The sequence below is a fragment of the Periplaneta americana genome, chromosome 14 (genome assembly GCF_040183065.1).
Source record: "Periplaneta americana isolate PAMFEO1 chromosome 14, P.americana_PAMFEO1_priV1, whole genome shotgun sequence".
Lineage (NCBI taxonomy): Eukaryota > Metazoa > Arthropoda > Insecta > Blattodea > Blattidae > Periplaneta > Periplaneta americana.
The window spans coordinates 41,104,978-41,129,207 of record NC_091130.1 but is presented as its reverse complement, the minus strand read 5'-3'; the positions used below and the strand labels follow the sequence as shown (position 1 = coordinate 41,129,207).

Sequence of the window (24,230 nt, the reverse complement as noted above, 5' to 3'; positions counted from 1 at the left end):
CTTTATGGAAGCGGGAGAGATTAAAATGTTACATTTAAAAAAAGTTTATGTGATTTTGTGCAATAAACCATTATTTTTTATTTTTTTAGGCTACAATAAAAAAATGGACCAATATATTGTTAAATAAAATGGAAATTTACCATAAAGTTCTATTAATGAGACTGAAAGTTTGTATTTACTGTTCGTTTTATGTAAACAACGGTCCGCCCCTGCATTAGAACAGAGCATCTGTTTTGTACCTGTATGTCTGTATCCGCTTGAGCTGTACTGTGTACTTGTAAACTCTCTCCTCCCCATCCAGCAATGTTGCCAAACGCCTAATATTGTAAACTCTAATAAGCAGTTAAATATTACAATTAGAAAAAAATTGTGAGGACGTTTTTTCTTCCCTATGACATGAACAATCGGGTAGGGCATAGTTGCGCCACACGGTCAGATAAAATGCAGCATATAAAAAAGGGTCCGTGTCTTGTGGGCATAGTTGCGCCCCGTTCCCATCAGGTAGAGAAAAAGGCATGGCATAGTTGCGCCCCGTTCCCTTCAGGTAGAGAAAAGGTCATGGCATAGTTGCGCCCCGTTCCCTTCAGGTAGAGAAAAGGTCATGGCATAGTTGCGCCCCGATGAAACAGGCAGAGAAAAAGACACTACGGAAACTCGAGCCTCGTAATCAACCAACCTTATTGATTTCTTATTCGATTTATATTCATTATCGATACCGTTAAAATGAACATCATGAAGTTGGCAGTCATTTATTAACAGTTTTTCTACTGTTTATGCAGTGATTATCGATAGCCTACCGTTAAAATGAACACCATGAAGTTGGCAGTACTTTATTAACTGACATATTCAAATGAGTGAGCCGTTAGAATATAGGGCCTTAGCAGTCTTGACATTTTATTAGTGATTTTCACACCGTCTGTGGCGTATAGTGAGGTTAATTTAAAATGAATGCTAAGTTTAGTGAAAAGGGTGAAGAGTTAATAATTTATAATAGTTCTAAGTTTCAATTTTCGAAACCCTGTACCGTAAGGTTAAGATATCGATGTAGAAACAAAAAATGCAGTTCATTTATTGTGTGTGATCAATAAAAAAGTGTTATTTTAAATAACAAAATTGATCATGCGCTAGGTCTACCTGATTTGAATACAGCTATCACTGTAATATTTTTAAGTAATTTATTTATTTCATGACAATCACTTTCGTGTGTACTATGCTCATCGGGGCGCAATTATGCCATGCCTAGGCCTCCCAATTGACCGCGGGGCGCAACTATGCCATACCGGAACAATCATCAGTTATTGTCGGACCATCTGATCTGTGCCCCTTCAGCGCTGTCGTCGTTCTTGGAAAAGTTAACGCCTGTACTCACTCCATTCCACCCGCTTACCTACCACCACATTAAACAGCAGGCCACGAACCTTGCCGAATAGGGATGTTGCCAAACTTCCGTCAAACGGTGTCATAAATAACTGGTCCTCTATGTTACAATATCATTTCTTTCAATCAAAATACATCTTGCATTTCTACATTTTTTAAACCTAAATCCCATGGCTCGAATCACTTTCCGTATTTTTTGTCCAACCCTGGAAATTATTGCTTCTCTCGCAACCTTCAGTAATTTCTTCAATCTTGGAACTTCTTTCATCAACAAGAATTAGGTTCCCTTGTTCTGTTCTTCCTTGGTTATTCTAGTTTTTCATCTCCTGCACAGACTCTCTCTCTCTTTCTTAATTTTCTTTATAGGATCTCTGACCTGCCTATATAAATTATATAAAAATGTTGTATTATTACTATTAGGTAAGTAATTAATTTTAATAAGTCCACACCTGTGGAGTAACGGTCAGCGCGTCTGGCCGCGAAACCAGGTGGCCCGGGTTCGAATCCCGGTCGGGGCAAGTTACCTGGTTGAGGTTTTTCCGGGGTTTTCCCTCAACCCAATACGAGCAAATGCTGGGTAACTTTCGGTGCTGGACCCCGGACTCATTTCACCGGCATTATCACCTTCATTTCATTCAGACGCTAAATAACCTAGATGTTGATACAGCGTCGTAAAATAACGCAATAAAATAAATAAAAAATTTTAATACGTAATTAATTGAAATGAAATAAGCCGCATCTGTGATCGCAGCTGCTCTTTTCGTTGCCTGATTTATAGGAAACAGATATTGACCTGTTTGTTTCTCTTCATCGCAAAATGCTGTTACGTACTTGCTTATTAATATTTCTTTCGCCACTCCGTGCTACAGTATTCATGTTGAGTTGACAACACTGGCCTGCAAGTGCAAAAATAAACTGTCCCGCAAGAAGGCTCAAAATTGTGAATAGTGGGGAAGGGAAAGGGAGAGAGATAGGGTAGAGAGAGATAGGAATGCAGGGAGAGAAATGAATTACCGAGGCTGAGAAGGAATTAGGGTTCAGTTCGCATATCTTACGGGAGCACAGATCCGATGGTCCGACAATAAATGTCTGCCGGTGCTTTTCCTCTCTCCCACCCTCTCTTTTCGTCTACCAAGATTAATACACGACCAAACAACGGTTTCTTTTGAACTACGCTTACTGGCCGTTACTGCTACTCGCCGCTGCGTCTGCTAATGAAGTGGACGGCGGCGGCACGGCGCGGTCGTGTGACTGTGTGGGCTTGATGAAGTGTTGGACGTCCCCCGTTGTCAGGGATACTCATTTGGACAGGCGCAGGATTCGTTCAAGTTCGCCCATTCATCTGCCTGACTACCTGCCTGCCTTCCCGCCGTACCGAGAGTGAAACTGCATCTGCATACATAACCGGTCCAGTGCTTTTCGGTTCGTCCTTATGTTGTTTATCTAGTAAACAGTGGTCAGCCGATGTAACGTTGTAGTCGGGCCTGTTATTCTTTTATTTTACCCATATAGGAAAAATCTATTTGTGTCCAAAGGGAGGATTGAAGAGTGAAACGAAAAAAGGGACTTTTCACTTTTAATTGCATTAAAGTTGCAGCTTTTCTGTCATTCGGAATATAAGAAGGATTTCAAGCCAGACTATCCCACAATATTACACAAATTAAGTCCTCCCCCCCCCCCGCCGAGTTAGCTCTGTGGTAGCAGTCTGCCTCCAGACTATCCGGTTCCCGTTTCGATTCTCGGCGAGGTCAGAAATTTTCATGTAAAAGTTCTACCTCGGGACTAGGAGAGATGGCGGTCTTGGTTAAGGCTAAGCGATCGACGAGCCCTGCTTTCTCTTATTCTTTTATTTCAAATTCTGCGCACCGCTACCCCAATCTATTTGGCTTCTCGTTTTCAAAATTTATCCGCATATCATCAGCTAAGTACAAGATCTCATCATAACAATTTACTCATTATACCCTACCACAAGACATCGTTATATTCTTCATCTTATACAGTTTCAGTTGCTAGAAATTGGAACTCGCTACCGAGTGATGTAAGGGGTTGTTGGACAATAACTTCATTTAGGTCAAAATTATATAAACTCTTACTTAACAAATTAACTGCTGATTAATATATTTATTACATATAATGAAACTAACACCTGTCCACTCTTATTATTGTCATCAATTTCTCTAAATAGATATACAAAACCTCTAATGGCAATTACATTAATATTCTCATTATAGAAATATATTTTAGATTTATATATATATATATATTTTTTTTTTCCTCCCTGTAACACAGTTCTAGTAAGCTTATATTAAATTAATTTTCATCATTTTACTAGGTAGCTCAAATCTCAAGTTAATTATAATTGATTGAATTAAATTAGCTCATAAATTAAGTTACTACTTTACCGTATAGGTTTATCTAAATTTAAATAAATATGTAGTCTACTAGTCGTTAACTTAACTGAAGAATATTGCTGGAGAACCTTTTAAGTGTGGTGTAAATATTCGTAATTTGAATATGTATTGTATTGATTAAGGCTGGTTGAGTGGAAGAGAAGGCCTTATGGCCTTAACTCTGCCAGCGAAACTGAAACATTATTATTATTATTATTATTATTATTATTATTATTATTATTATTATTATTATTATTATTATTATTATTATTATTATTACATCTTCTAATCACTAAATTGTGCACCAATATGCCTGAGTTAAATCCCAAATCTCTCCGCAGTGCATATGAAGAGAAGGCATAAATATCACTGTTAATAGTGATTCGTCCATCGGATGAGGATGTTAAGCCTGGAGGACCCCTTGGTGCTTTTCGACAGGAGTAGGCTACGTGCCGGCTCGGGGTTTCCCCTTATCCCTTCCTCACTTTCATCATCCTCACCCATTTCCTACGCTACACTTACACAAACGCTTACATATACACTCACCCTAGTACACGACATAACTTTTCACAGATACACATCATGCATAACGAGGTCCACCAAAGTAGTATGCAACTTGAAAATGGGTTACAGTTCTGCCTGTATCCGCAGTACTTATGCGGAATCCAAATCACGCAAGTGAAGTGGGTAGGCGTTAGACACGTACACACACACACACACAAATTTTTTTGTCTCATTCACACCTTCTTACATTCATATAGCTACCTTGTGGTAAGCTTGAATAACTGTTTCCTTTACTGGTGAAGGGTGTAATGTGACATTGATGGTCTGTTTCTCAAAGTAATGTTTAATTTGGCTTAACTAAGCGTGTTTATTTTTAACGTTTTGTTTCCATTCATTCGACATAATTCTGTTTAAAACAACCAACACTTAACTATAACAGTCGTTAACACCATTTTAACTACTCAATAGCAGTTTGTAATGATTTTGCACATGTAAGGCAATTTTTTATTGGCACGTCGAGGTCTTTACAAATGTCGAAATCCACTTTACTGACCAATGATTCTCATTTGAGTCAAAGTACACTGCAGGTGTGGTATAGTGCGGATCAGCTTACTTCAATACCAGTAAGGGTGAAACGTTTCCATTTCCCCCCCATTACTACATATACTAGTGGATTATGGTGATCTTCTAGTTTGAAGGTTAAATTTTCTGTTACCAACTTCGCTTAGAATTTCGGTACTGACAAGGGAAGGGTTTCGGCTCGAACAGGAATGTTAAAAATTTGTACAGACGCTTACCTCACAATGGTGATGAAGACCGTGAAAGCATTCATTTGTGTATTTCTCCGTTTGGTTGGTATTGGTCAATACACTTCTTTAAAAATGTACATGAGGATTCTCTATAAAATGCATGAAACAGCATGGAGCAGAGCAATAAGCACAACACGCAGAAGCAACACCTGAACAATCTTCTGAACCACACTCCAGTGCTGAAAAGTAAATGCTACCTGAATTACATTTTTGAAGTCCGAGACTTGTTCAGGATTCACGTAACCAGCTGACTGCCAGGAATACTGAAGCATAGGGCGGTATACTGGAGCAGACAACTGGTTATGAACAACAGAGTGCATTTTCGTTATAAACACTCGATTTCCCAAGTTAAGTTCTGGATTCTCAGCAAGAGTCCTTATATAATCTGTCAGGCTAGGGCTCCACTAGCTGTATTTGACAGCTGCTGTGAGCTGCAGTCTACTGCCTGAAAATGGAATACACGCAAAACAAGTGTAGGTGGCTATATGGGCAGTATTTCACTGCGCTTAACAGAATTTCGGCGGCAGTCCCAAGGTCTACTGCCAGGGGAATAGAACATGTTCCATTTTCGTGCCGTTATCTGTCGCCGAAGCCTGGCTCCACTGGCCGTGGTAGTCCTCCTGTTTCCGATTATCCATGAGGCGAAGCATCCCTTATGTATGAGCATTATAACTTGGTATGCTCACTTACTTACTTACATATGCCTTTTAAGGAACCCGCAGGTTCATTGCCGCCCTCACATAAGTCCACCATCGGTCCCTATCCTGTGCAAGATTAATCCAGTCTCTATCATCATATCCCACCTCCCTCAAATACATTTTAATATTATCCTCCCATCTACGTCTTGGCTTCCACAAAGGTATTTTTCCTTCCGGTCTCCCAACTAACACTCTATATGCATTTCTGGATTCTCCCATATGTGCTACGTGCCCTGCCCATCTCAAACGTCTGGATTTAATGTTCCTAATTATGTGAGGTGAAGAATACAATGCGTGCAGTTCTGCGTTGTGTAACTTTCTCCGTTCTCCTGTAATTTCATCCCTCTTAGCCCCAAATATTTTCCTAAGAACTTTATTCTCAAACACCCTTAATCTCCGTTCTTCTCTCAAAGTGAGAGTCGAAGATTCACAACCATACAGAACAATTACTTCGTATGCCTAGAACAAAATTCCGACATCCGGTAGCTGGATATTCCCTAAGTTTGTGATGCATTGCAGCAAACATGCCTTCATGTTTTTCTGTTGCTTAATATTGGATGTATCCACCATTTTCTTTGATGCAATCTTCGACGACAGCGAACCAATAGCAAACATACAATCACCTTGATAAATACTTGTAGTGTGCTCATTGTCAATACAATTTTTGCTTGATCTTGTAGTACACAAAGAACATCACAACGCTGTTTTCAGCTGGATAACAGGAGTGGAGCCGGGCCAGAGCACAGCGGAGCAGTGAACTACAGCTTTCACATGTAGAAAATTTGCAGCAAGTGGAGCCACCTTCTTGCAGTAAAAATCTAGGCAGTAGAATGCAGCTCACAGCAGCCGTCAAATACAGCTAGTGGAGCCCTAGCCTTATCCTCCGAGCATATATTTTGTATTGTCTAAGGAAATAGATATTCAGAGGCTGGATATATTTAGTTTTTTTAGGTGGAATGAACATACATTCCATGTCCTAGCCTTGGAATGATTCATTTATTAAGGTTGCGTTCTTATGCGCATTCAATGACTCACACAACAATGTACACTTTTGATTAGCTGCAATATTTTCAGACAGAACGTTGGAGAAAAATGTTCTTAAATTGGCTTTAGACATTTTACCACTCGCACTAGTTTCTAGGCTAGGCTAGGCTAGGCTTACGGGTATGGTGTCCCATCCCCTTAATTTGTGTAGTGCTCTCCCCACCCCTCAACTTGTACAGTGCTCTAACAGATAAACCACACATTACACAAACGAATGCTTTTGGGAGCTTTACAGAGATGTAAAGATGGGTCTGTATACAAATTTTGGATACGAAATTCCTGTTCGAGCCGAAACCCTTCCCTTGTGAGAAACACTACAACTGGTACCGGTAGTTATTTTCTAAAAGTTATGTTGGCAGCAGTTGTCGGTAATGCAAATTCTGAAAATTCAAATTTTCTACATTTCTGAGCCGATTATTGGAAGCTAGTGAAATTTAAACATTCTAATAATAAATTAATATTAGTAATATCAATAGGCCTACTTAATAGTAAAGTTATTTTTTGTGTTGCGTTGCGTTGTGATTACAATTCAAGATTATAGTCAGATAAGTGTAAATAAAAATAACATGCTGTGTGATACATGCGCTTGGGTGATCGATAGAAATGCCATTTCACATTTTAATTAATTTCTTTCGTGTATAGATTTTTGTTATAATAATGTCGAAGAGAGTAAATAGCATGGCAGTTACTCCTCCAAGAAAGAAAGTGTGTGCCATTCAAATTACACTTCAGGCACGTACAGTTCATATGTATAATGAACTGAAGAAAGAAGATAATGAAGAAGGAATTATGCGCATGGAGACAGTAATTATAACTAGAATAGCAAAATTATTAGGACTAAATAGTCCTAAGCATACATTTCAAAGTGGCGTTCGGTTTTCGGAATTAGTACTAATCATTTCACGTGACCAAACAAAATACATTTTTAGGTTAGGTCTCGTGAATCGTAAACTGTTCAGTCAAAGCAAAGAATTTCATGTTGTCATACAAAATGCATTTTAATATTAGATCATATTAACCTACTAATTACCAACATAATGTGCGAGAGGTCCAGGAGGAAAATATAGGTCTACTCTTTCACAAATTATTGAACCATTTAGAAAACATCTCCCAACATAAAGAGGAGATGTCGTAAGTAAATAAGTAAGGCATCGTTATTGTTAATACATTATTATTATTATTATTATTATTATTATTATTATTATTATTATTATTATTATTATTATTATTATTATAGTATATGGCATTGTGATTTTTACCCTCTTCGGTGATATCTAGTATTAGTTGGCAACAATAAAGAGACGGCCAAATTAGCCTTTTAGGAACTGCTCTTACGTGATCGTCGCTATAGATAGAAACTACAGTAGAACATAACGTGGAAACGATACAGAACATTTTGGTGCAATTTACACATAAGTTATTTTACTCAAAATCCTTTTGGCGTAGTTTACACTTATCAGGTAGACCTATCCCAAATTTTTTTGGGAACTCTGATCAAATTAATGCCGATAGGCTATATAATTAATTTTGCATTGTATTAGGTTCTATTGAATTTCCTTTAGTAGCCTACTAAACATATTGCATTTCTCCACTCCTGTCTATCTTGCGTCTCGTTTTCAAAATTTATCCACCCATCATAACCTAGACACACTATCACAACACTCCTCAATTTTATCCATTCCCTCCCACTGAACATCCTCATATTCATCTTCTTTCACTGTGGCTGTTCCTCGGCTTTGGAATTCCCTACCGAGTAATGTCAGGAACTGTCAGACATCAAACCAATTTAAGAATAGACTAACGAATTATTTTTCTAACAATTCTTGTTAACAATAATAGCTGTTTCAGGTTTCTCAATGTTTAATGGTTATATATATCACAGATAAATATCTAAATTATCTCATTATTATTATTATTATTATTATAACTATTTCTTCCCAATGTTTATTATTGTCACACTAACATTACTTATCCAGCTTTCATTATTCACTTTCATGTTGTTTTATGGTCTAGATATTAATGAAATGTAAGCAATTGTATTGAATTAGAATTAGAGTGTGGCTGGGCGGAAGAGAAGGCCTACTGGCCTTAGCTCTGCCAGATTAAATAAATAAATAATAATAATAATAATAATAATAATAATAATAATAATAATAATAATTATTATTATTATTATTATTATTATTAAACCGCTTGGATTTTATCATATCTACAGTTATAGCCCAGACGGTAGCGCATTTGCGTACTAATCCGAGACTATTTCCGAAAGTGGATTCGAATTCCTGTTGTGCTGATTACCTAATTGAGTTTTTTCCGAGGTTTTCCTCAACTGTAAGACGAATGTCGTGTAATCCCGAAGCGAATCCTCGTATCTTTTCGACAAATACCATCTCGCTTTGACCACTTTCATCAGCGCTAGATAGGAGCCTAACTTCGCCAGTTGTTAAAGCGTCTTTAAATAACAGTAGATTTTGTCATATATTTTTGATACCGGTACTTTACATGGTCCTTATTTATGAATCAGCAGCATGTTATGAAGCGAAAGCGTTAGCAGTGTCCCTCCCACCATTTCGTTTGACAAATGCTGCAGACGGCTGGATTTGAAAGAATAGGTCAACTTGTAGCACAGATAGATATGCGAATTTCATATTGATGCAGCAGATGGCTTACAAAAACACAGAATCTTCCTCCCATCAGAGATCTGTTCATCTACACTTCAATTCGAAAAGTGCCTATGTCTGTTTTCTTAAAACTCGTCATCTAATTCTGACTGATGTTGGAATAGTACCGTCCTATTGTCAGGCTTTAGTTATTTTCTACATTTACGCGTTATTAGAGTGATTTTTTTTCTTGTTACACATCATATACTCCTATTAGGCTGGAAGTTTAGGGGTAATATGAAAGTAAGGAACTATTTATTAATTTATTCTGAATTTAATGTATTTAATATTGAACAAATTTATAAGTATACGCTGTTAAAATTTTACCATAAAAATCGTAATAAGTCTGTATTACAGACACACAATTATGACACCAGACGAAATATTAATTCAACATCAGTAGAACTTAAATGTCTCACATCTGCTGGTCTAAAGCATAGCATAAATTTTGGCCCTCGGTTGTACAATGCTTTAACTAAATTACACCCAGAACTTCTAACATGTAACCCACTAACATATAACAAGAAAATTAGAAACGTGTTAATATCTTCAATTCGATTAAATAAATTTATAGCCTATGTGTATGAATTAATCAACCTATATTATATTTGTATTCTATAATTTTGAAATATATATTAGTCCTACTTTTCACGTGCGATATTATTCTTCTCTAGTGTTAATATTATATTATATAATTCCATTGCCGCTGTAATTATATTTTAGTTCCTATTTTATTTTACTTATTTTTTATTATTTTTTTATTTTAATATTATATCTGAACTGCGACCGAGCACGAGCGCTGCTCATTCGGTCTCAAATTTTGTTAATACTACTGTATTTTATTTTCACAAACACTTCCGTTTTAGTTATTTTATTATTGTTGATATGGCAAGTGCAATAAATAAACAGCAATTTAAATTATACTTAAGTGAATTATTATTATTATTATTATTATTATTATTATTATTATTATTATTAAGTCAGAGTAAATAACGAATTAACAGTCTGGAAACCTGTATATAGAGGAGCACGTCAAGGATGTTGTTTATCCCCACTGCTTTTCATAATTATATATATATATATATATATATATATATATATATATATAATTTGAACTGGTAATGGAAATTACGGGAAAACGGCTGGACGGATTTGAATAAATAACCCCTCATTTTGAAGCTTGGAACTCAAAGTTTTTCGGAAAAAATAGTAGTTTTCAGTGAAATGTCAATTTTTAAACATAATTTTTCTATTTTCCAAAATCCATCTGTCGTCAGTTTTGAGACCTAGCTAATAGCATTCACGGCCGACCTGATTTAGCCTTCGCTTTTTTGTAAAGAGAAGCGAAGCGAGCATCAAGTCGGCCGTGTTGCATTTCAGAATAAAACAAAACATATACTACAGTAAACAATATTACGCGAAGGCCATGATCTGCTAGAATGCTGACATATTTAGAGCTCAAATTAAATTGGTTATTAAAAACTTAACTTACTAAAAATAATTTACAGGTTCGGTCTGTGGTGTGTAACTTTCTGGGTACAGCTGTGTATTGGATATTAAAAACTACAAAACTTGACGTGGTTTGATGACATTATTACCATTAGAAATGAAATATTATTGTAGTTAATGCCATGATGTGACTATTTTTCATTAATTATACATATTAATGCTATATTGATGATATGAAAGTGAAACGTTTTGGGGTTATATAAGTAGATGTAGAGAATAACTTAAATTAGATTTTGATTTCTACATTTTACTGAGTGGCGGCTATATAGTATATATGGTATAGTATATGTTACTGAAAGCCATAAAACGTACGTAACATAATAATATTATTAAAAATAAAATATTTTTATAATTATTAATCAAGTGGGGTTGGGTATTTTTCATATATTTAATGGCGTTGTGGTGTAGATATTTATATGCGTGGTTCTCTTCAATATTGGCTCGAGAGAGTATCTTTTTTTGTTATGGAAGCAAATAACTTTCCGAATGTCTGGTATTCTTCGTTGAAAATAAATCTGAAAAATGTTTATTTGAACGTCTAATGAACTTAGTTTGCAGCATTTGCTGCACAAGTACTAGTTCATATATAAATTCAATAATTAAATATTGGAAACTCCTGCCCCATGGAAATATATTGATTAATTGTAGATTGAAATTACATACAATTTTATGTCAGATGCTACTAGCTTATTCTCAAATATCATATAACTTTAATAAAATCGAAAGAAAAAAATATATGTAGCCCTATGTATATGGTGAGGAAAAATCAACAGAAAAAGAACACAATATCAGCCCTTCGGGGAAAAGAACATATTCCTAGCAAAATATGTCTCAATGACACAATATGGGATAAGAGTTAATTGTTTCAAATACCTTGGATAGGCATACTCCATATCATTATTTGATGATCTGGATATAAGCCTACGGTTAAACATCATAGGCACCATAAATTCAGCCTTCAAACCAAATTTAATACAGAAAGAGACCAGACTGAAGATAAACAAACCTAGCCCCTTCCTATATTATTGTCATACGGATGTGATGATGCAGACTGGATTAATCTTGCATAGAATAGGGACTGATGGCGAGCTTATGTGAAGGCGGCAATGGACCTGCGGGTTCCTTAAAGGCGTAAGTAAGTATTGTACCTGAATAAAAACCCTATTCTTTTGTGAACCAAACCGTATTTTATTTTTTTACACACTTTAAAATCTTTTTTGGTTTTACATTAACCCTGTTTTACTTCTCTAAAATATGTTAGAAATTTAATTTTTTCAGTCGTTGACTTTACTACTTTATATATTTTGTTAGGTGTTAACCTTTACATAATAAATTGTGTGATGTATGAACGTTTTCGTTGACCATGTCAACATCATCAGATACACTCTATCATTTTACAATATCAATACTCTCAGTGTTATCTACACAATCTACACATACAATACATGTTTACTATCATCACTACTAGATTGAATAATTATCCTGTAACATGAACAACAACAGAACATACGCCCATCATCTGATTAACTATAAACAGTTTAAACCCAACATATTGGCATAAATAATAACACCAAGATCTACAAAATATAGGCAGTTATAACAGGCTAGAATTTTACACCATGATATGGAAAAGTGAATACCTTGTAACAAAATATTGTAATTTGCAAATCCTCACATGCATAGTAAAGCATTAAATAGAGTTAGCTCATTTTTATATTTTATCTTACTTTTAGCCTCATATCATTACATCGTTCATATTATCGTTCGCATGTGATGACTTGCAAAGAATATACCCATGATAATATAAGTATATTTTAATTGTTGACAGTTGGGGTATCCACAATTCAACATTATAAAACTAATTCATATAATTTTTAATAGGTTTTATCTTCATATGATAGTAAACATGTATTGTATGTGTAGATTGTGTAGATAACACTGAGAGTATTGATATTGTAAAATGACAGAGTGTATCTGATGATGTTGACATGGTCAACGAAAACGTTCATACATCACACAATTTATTATGTAAAGGTTAACACCTAACAAAATATATAAAGTAGTAAAGTCAACTACTGAAAAAATTAAATTTCTAACATATTCATAGACTTTTCTGAAAATTACGCAAAATGAATTGCAAAGTCTCTAAAATATGTTTATTCCATTATCCTCTTTCTTGGTTGACCCATATTTGTTGGATTTGTAACTCCGTACATGTCGTTAGAATTTAAGTACGTCCTCACTTTTCTAAATATGTCTTTAGGGTATCTGAATGGCTGGTGGAGTATCAGTCGATTTCTATGAATAACACAAATGCAGTAGTAATGTTATAGTTCTGTGGTGTTAAGCCAAAAGCTGATATCTCCCATTGTTTTATTTTTGGACATATCAACTTTTGGCATAACACCACAGAGTTTTAAAATGAAATTGAATAACGCCTACAGTTTTCTTGTATATTCAAGAAATTCTCTTATGTACCCTATTGACGCTGTAGAACACTTCGTGATGGAATTAAAGTTTCGTCTGCATTCGGTCAAGAACATCGGGCGTAATTCCTGCAGTTGTTTCTACGATTCTGTTCCTGAGACGTTAAGTCGCTATTCTCCTGGTCACACGTGTTCCCTCGAGAGAAAGGAGGCAGATAGTAATATAAGAATAAATAGAACAAAAGAAAAATAATACAGAATGGATTAAGGAGTAGAGTAAGTCGATATTCTGAAAGTGTACATTGACTTGTAGCCTAATCTCCCATAGTGTACTCTGACTTTATTACCCCACACTCAAATAAGAATCATTGACAATTAAAGTGGATTTCACCATTTGTAATCATCTCGACGTACAAGAAACCCTTCTCGTCCCTTCCATTTTTGTCCATCTGAAGATGAAGGTACAACCACAGTCTACTAATACAGTCACGAAGCTTGAGGTGATTTTTTGCAAATCTCGCGATAGTTGCTAGCCGCTTGGAGCGCTGTGAGTACTAGGAACAATAGACTGTGCCACAGCCATCGTGATCTAATACAGGCCGTAAGGCAGACCATGTAACTCGCTTAACCCGATCACGAAGGGCGCCGTTTCAACCATATAAATTAGTTGGAATGCATAAACAGTAACATATGTTTCTCTAAAATGTAGTGTACTTCCATTAATAAAATTTAAAACAATGATTATGAGACACTTCAGACATAATTCACTTGTGAGTTAAGGTGTAATATTATTTATTGTGTGAAAATTACGTTGTTCGTATGTGTAATACCTGCCTTTATTTCAATTAAATATTGGGAAATTCTTGTACATTCATTTATGCACGATTCAATAATTTTCAATTACACCGCACGGATATTTAGATATGTTGAAATTATATATTATGTTTACTGTACCAGTTGCCCCTTTCTATCTAAATTTAGTGATCTCCAATGCCTTGCCATTCATACGAAAATTATAGGTTATGTTTACTATATTTAACTTATATTCCTAAATTCGCAATCATACATTATAATTAAGCATAATGTCATGTATGATACCCCGGACATTCAATTTGTCTGTATTTTAATACTACAATTGAGTACTGAATTATTGTATTTATCTACTACCTAAGAGACGAAGTAACTCAATTGTAAGTACAATAATTTCATAGGAGTGGCATGGTAAATGTTTTGTCTAAAATTAAGGAATGTAGATGTGATAAACTGAAATCACAATATAAATTCTTTTTTATTAAACCTCAAAATAGCTTCCATTCTAAACTTGAAATGTTGACGCGAACAGATTATGTTAACATGTAAAATTCTCTTCACATTAAAATAACAGTTTTGTAATTATTTCTGCAACATATTATGCAACAAGAAGTAAACGGAACTTATGGACACATTACACTAAATAAAGCTTAGCAATGATAAGCAATAAAGTTATAATATAAAATTTAACTGAGCTCCATACACTGAAATAGAAAACCCGAACAAACATTACGGCCTGGTCTAGATCAAAAAAGCGTTGACTGTGCCGTATTTCGCATTTTTGTGAAAATGCTATGTAAACTGTGAAATATTCGTTATCGGTTGTAATAAATGTAAATGGCTAAAATACAATAATTTGAATAATAATAATATGGGACAAGGAGACTTTTGTAGTACTATAAATTGTAAGAAAAATAGGTTAGAGTTATCCTTCTTCCGAAAGATCCAGGAAGGTGAGTTTATAGAATATAATATATATTTTATGAAAATAATATAAAAACCTTATGATTTTTCATATTTCAATAGTGGAAGGAAGGTGTTAATTTTTTCAAAAGAACACGATATCGAAAGTACAATACATTTTGTGGTCTGTTAGGGAAAGAGTCTGTGATGAGGCGATAGTAGCGATCCTGGTGGTGAGCAACTATCTATAGATGCATATTTCAACTGTTTGTTTGCATATTTAGTAAGTATTAAGCTTCGTGACTGTATATACTAGACTGTGATACAACGAACCTTTTCATCAGCAACGGAGAAAATTCAAACTACACCTCTTTATGAAGTCAAGTCGTCATCAAAACGAAATAAAGTGTATATAGTTTTGTGAAAATATTGTAAACTATTTTTATTTCTCCTTATTTTTATGTAAAACACATTTGTAATTTCTGCAGGATACCCTAAAAATGTGTAATTCAAAACTACTAGTGGCTTGTGCAGCAAATGCTGCTGCAAACTAAGTTCGTTAGACGTTAAAATAAAAATTTTTCAGATTTATTTTCAATGAAGAATACTTGTCTTATTAATAGTTACTTGCTTCCATAATAATGAAACATACTCCCTCTGAATGGATTTTTTTATGCCAAATACTTTCTCTTGAACCTATCCAACTTCAGTTTTTGAGTTTCAACGCGAAAACGCAAGTATCAATGTCAGGACGATAGCAGTAGCTATTTCAGGTCATTGTGGATTGTAGGCAAAAGTTAAAAAAATGTCAGGTTTGCTAAGCTTTCGAACAATAGCATTTTCATATAACTGCTGCATGTAGAACTTGAAATGTAGAGCGTAAAATCATTTTATCCTACTAAGAGATCTTGCTGAAATGATCTGGAGACTACAAAATTTTCTAGGCCTCTTATTTTATCAGTAAGTAATACCTTTTGATCTTTCCTTAGGAACTGTAATTTTTGCGCTCTCTCGAGCCAATACTGAAGACAATGACACATATCAATATCTACACTACACCGCCATTAAGTATATGAAAAAGACCCAACCGAACTGGGTTAATAAGTATAAAAATATTTGATTTTTAACAACAATATTATTATCTTACTTAAGTTTTGTAGTTATATATAGCAGCCACTCATAAATTATAGAAATGAAGACCTAAATTAAGATATTCTCTAAATTTACTTACATAACCACAAAACGTTTCACTTTCATATCATCAATATTATGTACAATTAATTAAAAATAGGAGCATCATGATATCAACTATAATAATATTTAATTTCTAATGATAATAATGTCATCAAACCACCTCAAGTTTTGTAGATTTGAATATCCAATACACAGCTGTACTCAGAAAATTATTATATACTGCAGAATCAGTTTTTAATAACAAATTGAATTGAGCTCTAAATATGTCGTCAATCCTGCAGGTCATGTCCTTCGTGTAATAGCCTATTGTTTATTGTAGTGTGTGTTTTGTTCTGAAATTCAATCAAGTCGGCCGTGATTCGATAAAATTAGTTCTCAAAACTGACAACAGATGGATTTTGGAAAATAGGAAAATTATGTAGGAAAATTGACATTTCACTGAAAACTACTACTTTTACGAAAAACTTTGCGTTCTAAGCTTCAAAATGAGGGACTATTTATTAAAATCCGTTCAGCCGTTTTCCCGTAATTTCCATTACCAGTTCAAATTATATATATAGATATTCCAAATGAAGCCTGTTTATATATTCTTCGTCGCTTTAACTCTTAGGTCATATGGCGATTGACTGTAGTTTACTGTTGGAAATGGTTCTTGTTCTGTGTTTATTTCGTGTTAATTGGGCCAGTTTACCATTCATCTTCATTTAACTAAAAATTAGTTATGTTCAATCGAGAAAAGCCACGAAAAAACCTCGATCAGAGGGGTCGGCACCGGGAATCGAGCCTAGAACCTCTCTAATGCGAGTCCAATGTGCTGTCAGTGAACCATCTCGCTTGGTAAGCCTGTTTTGTTCACACAGATATCGTATTTTCTCATTATTTGCATCCTGCAGTTTGAGAACAACTAGTCAGTGAAATGTTATACATAACATACTAATAATTTTATACAAGTGTACCGACAGTCGTTGCTGAAACTAACCCACTACTCCGCATGACGGGATTTGGTTGCCTTAGAAACAATGCTGGTGTTGTCCTCAAAAATATCGAATCACTAATGATTTAATTAAGTCATTGTGTAATGTCTAATAAATAAATGAAATTTTCACATTTTCTTGCGGAAATGAATGACCATTATGTTTGGCGTTTCACTTTAACCAAAAATGGTCGACCATCTTTGAGCTCAATATCACAGGTGTACATACATAGTTGTATATTTTATTATTAATGGGATTTACAGGTATAGAATATAAAATGCGACTCTATTGAGTGAAATGTATTGCCGTTTTTCTCTCTGTTTTAATATTCTTCATATTAGACTTGGAGAAAGCATTCGACGGTGTATGTAACATGGTACACAAGAGAAGAATAAGTCATAAATAATTTAGCTAATCAGTTTCCGAGTGAGGATGTCATTGTTTTAGTTTTCCTGTAAGCAGTACTTGATGGATACATCCAATATAAGTCAATAGCAAAATCCTATGAGTCGTGACAGACTGGTCCACTTGTGATAAAGACGAATAATGGAGTGAAACAAGGTTAGTTCACCTGAAGCAGCATATTCAATTCCTCTCACATACACAATCAGACCTTCTTTCTCTCTCGCTCATTCTTATGCTCTCTCCATCTCTTTCCCTCCACCTGCCCGCTGCTGCTGATTAATTCTACCCTTTTGTTTTCAATCTCTGTGATGTTGATGAATTGATCTATTTCGAGTCTCGAGGTTAACGCAGGCAAAACTCCTTGTCCACATGCTGCGACTTGATGATACACTCGCTTCTTGTGAAATAGACTTCTCTTATCTGTAAAAGAGGAGTTTTAAAATCGCAACAAGAATCTCTACAAGTCAAGTTTTATATGAAGGATGAACATCTGTACAGTTATTCAAAATGAAACAAATCTTTTGCATCCTCAAAATAAATCTAGATTCATTCACAATGTTCTACTCAAAAGCAGTCTTTCACTGCAAACCCAGCTTTCTCCAATCTTTCCTATTTTCTGCCTTCCTCTTAGACTCCGCATATGATCCATATATCTTAATATCGTCTATCATCGGTTTGCGGGCCTGTCTTCCACTAGCTTTTGTCCACAATTTGTTTTGTCCATTACCTTTCATCCACGTTCTCTTGTCCACAACCTATTGATCCATACAATTTACGTCCATCCATACATTTTGTCCACACCTTTTATGTTCATAACATTTCGTCCATCTTAGAATACATGCGTATCTGTGTTTTCCTCCTACAATTACAACACCGGAAACATGGTTATGGAATGTGTACGAAGCAGTATTGAGTGAGGAACAGAAGCTTAACAATGCCGTCGAAGATTGGCATAAATAAACTTAAAAAAACTCATGGTTGTTCATCATCCCAGCATTTGGAAGTTTTTGGAAGTCTTGCTGGATGAACACGAATCAAATAAGCAGGTGATTACTCAACTGTTGGGAGGACACACGAAAGTCGTGCACCATTAAGTCAGACATATGCCAATAATCATGAACGCATCAGGGAAATGGTTATACGTCATGAAGACTGCAAGAACGACGGCCGGCTGGAAACATACCTGAGAGGAATTTCATAAGATTAAAAATTAACCCTGCTGAAGTTCTTCAGGAAGAAGAAAATGATGATTAATCATGTTTATAATACAAACAGTATGTACATTCAACAACATATTTAAATTCAAATAAATTACTTTTTCACCAAATGGATTATGTTTCATGTCATCTATATTTTTTTCCATAGTGGACGAAATGGTCAGTGGACGAAAATATAATGGACGAAGCATGAAAATGGACTCAATGGTCAGTGGACAAAACTTAATGAACGAATCATGAAATGGACAAATGTGTCAATGGACAAAAAATCGGACGAAATGTAGTGGACCAAGGGCCTTATAGCGCTATCATCTGATATCTTCTTCTACCTCGAACTCTTCTTCCATTCACTATTTCTTCCAGTGCATCCTTCAGTACGCAGCTTTTTCTCAGCCAGTGACCCAGCCAATACCTTTTTCTCATCCTGATCAGCTTCAGCATCATTCTTTCTTCGCCCACTTTCTAACACGGCTTCGTTTCTTATTCTGTTTGTCCATTTCACACGCCCCATTCTTCTCTATATCCACATTTCAAATGCTTCTAGTTGTTTCTCTTCACTTAGTCATAATGTCCCTGTTTCTGCCCCCTACAATGCTATAGCCTACTCCACACAAAGCACTTCACTAGTCTCTTCCTTGGTTCTTTTTCCAGAGGCCCGCACAAGATACTCCTTTTTCTATTAAAAGTTTCCTTTGTTATTGCTATCTTCCTTTTGACTTCCTGGCAGCAGCTCATGTTACTGCTTATAGTACATCCCAAGTATTTGAAGCTGTCCACTTGCTCTACTGCCTCATTTAGAATTCGCAAGTTTATCTTCTGTATTTTTCTTCCTATGACCATGCTCTTCGTCTTGTTTGCATTTATCCTCATCCCATACTGCTCGCAGCTATGATTTAGCTCCAGTAGCATATCTCGAAATATCATCTCCTCGCCATATCATCAGAAAATCTTAACACTGTGATGAAGGATGGGTGGAACGGAGAAAAATTCTCTCCGGCACCGGGGTTTGAACCCGGGTTTTCAGCTCGTCGTGCTGATGCTCTGTCCACTAAGCCACACCAGACTCCCATCCCGATGCCGGATTGAATCCTCTCAGTTTAAGTTCCACCTCTTAGGTTCCCTCTAGTGGCCAACCCTCATGCTCTGCGTCACAGATGTGTGACAGTAGTACAATGTCCAACAAATCCCGGTGCCGGAGAGAATTTTTCTCCGTTCACCCATCCTAAATAATATAACTTATACATTTTATTTTTATTCCTTCTACTATCTCCCCTCCCTTGTTGTGAAAACAGTTCTTCACTAAATCCTGCAAGTAGATGTTGAACAGGGTAGGTGATAAAGGGCATCATTGACGTACTCCTCATCCTATTTCACTTCCTTCTGACATTTCTTCTCCTATCCTGACTTATAATCTAGAACAGGCTCCGCCAAGTCGAGTCAAGATCGCGAGAGGGCGTACAGGCCTACTTACGGCTTCCACTGCGGGCAGTACACTTGTACATTGCAGTCTATCAGTGGTGGAACCTATCGAGGTCGCTTGGGGGCACCGGTGCACTGCATTTTGCACCAGGAATATCTTTGTGCTAAAAACATGAACGTTAGCAATGTAATGGATGTTGTTATGCGAACAATTAATTTCATAAGGTCTAAAGGACTCAATCACAGGGACTTCAGGGCACTGCTTGATGGTATTAACAGTATGGGGATTTACTCTACCATACCGAGGTAAGGTGGTGAAGTCGAAAAATTCTGGAACGTTTTCTCGCACTTAGAAATGAAACTGCCTTATTTATGGATGTACATGGGAAACCTGTTAGAAGCCTTGGACATGGAAGAATACATAAGAATAATGCAACAATTGTGCGAAGTTTCGAACGTAGATTTGAGGATATTAGAGATCTTGAACAACAATTTAAGATATTTGCAATATCTTTTTCAGTGAGTGTCCTGGATATTCCTGCTGAACTACAATTAGAAATACTTGATTTACAAAGCGATATTGAGCTAAAGGATAAGTATCAAAACAGAAAAAGTATTAACCATTTCTATACTTGTTTTCCACGAGAAAGGTTTCCTAAACAGTACAATCTTGCTGCAAGAACGTTGTAAATGTTCGGGACAACCTACGTATGCGAAACACTGTTTTGTTTAATGAAGTTTACAAAGTCACGTCACAGAAACAACTAAGTGATGAACAATTGAAAGCAAGTTTGCGATTGGCTGGTACTAAAACAATAGCTCCGAGAATTAAATAGCTGCTTACTAACAGAAAACTGCAAAAATCGCAGCGGATCTCTGATGTTTAAGAAAAAGTACTATTATTAGAGAATTGTATTTGAATAACAACGTTTGTACTGTTGTTTTATTTTGTTAATTGAATTGTATAGCAATGAGAAGAAGACAAACAGTATAGTAATCTGTATAAAAGTGTATATTTTGTTTTGTTTCATTATTGTGCAAACATGCAAAAATTTGTTTCGTATATAGTTAACTGTACAAAATTGTATAGAGTACTGTTTTTCAGTATAGTGCAATTAACAGTGAAAGCGTGCTTCAATTAAAAGCTGAAATTAATTTACATTCTTATCACAAATTTGGTTCACATACAAGTTCTTAGCTCCGCCACTGTGGAAGCAGCTACCCTTGCCCGCAGCCGTACGTCAGGGCTTGAGGGTTTGTACGTACGCACGAGAGTGTAGTCACTTGACGGTCCCTGATCTATAATGAAGTCATAAATTCATTTATTTCCAGCCGCTGGCAAGTGGTTCGACATTTTTGTCAGTCTACATCCCCACAAATTTTAATGGGTTATTTGGCGACGTTGTATCAACTGTGAGTTGCATTGCATGGCGAGATGTCAGATTTCCTGTGGAATTACGTGACATTTGCCTTACGTTTGGGTGAAACCTCGAAAGTAACCAAATAGATAATCAGGCCAAGCTATCCACTCTCGAGTGATATTTATGTACCATGATCTACGCCGGTGCTTCCGTCTCATATGTTGGACATAGCATTATCGTAACGACTGATTTCACCAACGTACACCATATTTGTTTTAAGGTAACCAAGAAGCATAAAACTAATATAAAATAAATTAAAACACAGCAGCCCACATATTGTTCCATGTCTCGTCAACTTTTGAAGCTATCCAATTGAAATTTTTAAAATAGACTAAGGAAAGCCTTATGAACATAATCTATTAATTTTTATATTGCAGTGAACGTACATATATTTGAAAAAAACCCCTGAGTAAAATTAAAACTGAAAACAGTGAGATATAAGTGTCAATTTTTCTCATAAACTAGTCGAAGGATTTGAATGACTTTTTTTTTACACGTCGTACAGACATTGTTGAATTTTTGTAACTAGGATCATTTTCAGGTCATTTTCATATAATTATGTTAATCTGGAAATGAGATATGATTTTCTTGAAAATTAGAAATAAATTGTATTAATTAATACACTACAGTAGATCACATTTATAGCTATATGAAATGTCCAGGAACCGTATAAAAGGGACGGGATAACATTATAAACGGGAGCGTATTATCGAGGTTTTGCTGTACTTCCAGTTTATTTTATCACATTTCAGAAGTTAGTATAATTCGGGCCAATCCATCCTCAGCAGATTTTAGGTGTGTCCTTTTCTATAAATTGTTCAATGACCGGGATGTAATGGGCATCATACCAATAACTTAAACATTATTAGTAACAAACAAATCTGACAATAATTAATTAAAACAAAAAGTAAGGTTAATATTGCAATTTAGAATTGTTCTACAACTTACTTACTTACTGGCTTTTAAGGAACCCGTAGGTTCATTGCCGCCCTCACATAAGCCCGCCATTGGTCCCTATCCTGTGCAAGATTAATCCAGTCTCTACCATCATATCCTACCTCCCTCACATCCATTTTAATATTATCTTCCCAAAGGTCTTTTTCCCTCCGGCCTCCCAACTAACACTCTATATGTATTTCTGGATTCGCTCATACGTGCTACATGTCCTACCCATCTCAAACGTCTGGATTTTATGTTCCTAATTATGTCAGGTGAAGTATACAATGCGTGCAGCTCTGCGTTGTGTAACTTTCTCCATTCTCCTGTAACTTCATCCCTCTTAGCCCCAAATATTTTCCTAATTGTTCTACAACACTACGGATTAATATAGAAATTAGTGAATAATTGTATAAGCCTACATCTACACCATGTTATCCAGTTCACGTTATTTATTGCACAAATCGATGGAATATTACTTCTATCGAGTATGGAAGTCGTACATACCTGCGTCTGTTCTTCTTGTAAAACTTGTACAAAAGTTCTATTCCCTTGGATCATTCTCTCATCGCTTCGTTACATTTATCTGATATTTCTTTTCGAACTTCAAAATATCCATCCAATTCTCCCTCCATGATTTTTCGTTTTATCAACTGTTTCTGCATAAACAGCTCCGTACTGAGTGTTGTTCCTTCACCAACTTCAACAATACATATGGGCCAATTCATTCTGAGCATGTTTTATTGGCGTCCTTTTCTACCAGTTGTTCAATACGTACATGTTAATATTCATTTATTTAAATTTATTAAATTCTACATAATATTAAATAAATTATTGTACGTTACAAGAATTGGAAGTGTTTTACGAATTATTCGTTTTGGAATTCTTTCCGAAACGTAAACTTATCAGTAAAACCTCACTTTCAATTCTTGCAACGTAAATGACTATTTTAGTGGTAGTAGTAAGAATAGTATTACTGTAATTCTAACGATAACACTATTACCACGTTTACAATGGGTGCCTTTTGCAATTCAACAAGCCACGGTGTTTGTTTCCATCTGAGATGGTGATTTTCCGTCATCCATAATAACCCGGGAGGACCACATTGTATGTCAGTCTTGCATTGAGTGGCTTTACATAACATCCTACACGTGGCTTGTTTAGCGTCGGTAGCGTTCCTCTGCTGATTATATCGTTGTGACATTTTCACTTCCATTTAAAGCACACGGGCTCAAGTACAAGTGCCATCTTGTTTGCAAATCACAGCTAAGGATCTGCCTCCCTCTTCTTGTCCCTATACTAGCTTATTACATGTACTTGCCACTGGTTAGGAACCAGACCACCTTGGTATAGTTCATATGTCTGCTTACGTTTCAAATCTTTTAGCTTTGCTCACACACAACGTGAGCAGGAAGATACTACTAATCATATTCCGATATTTTATAATATGTGAATCAGATCAACACAGCCCATTATATTCCAATAGCGTCTGATATCTGTAGTTGGGGTAATGCACTAAAACACTCTGGTAGAC

At 35.7% G+C, this 24,230-nt stretch overlaps 1 protein-coding gene across 2 annotated transcripts in view; it reads left to right on the top strand.

The window, feature by feature from the left end:
- Nucleotides 1-24,230, top strand: part of LOC138713264 (protein-L-histidine N-pros-methyltransferase) — a 797,137-nt gene that overhangs the window by 274,466 nt on the left and 498,441 nt on the right. The gene's annotated exons all lie outside the window — the stretch shown is intronic.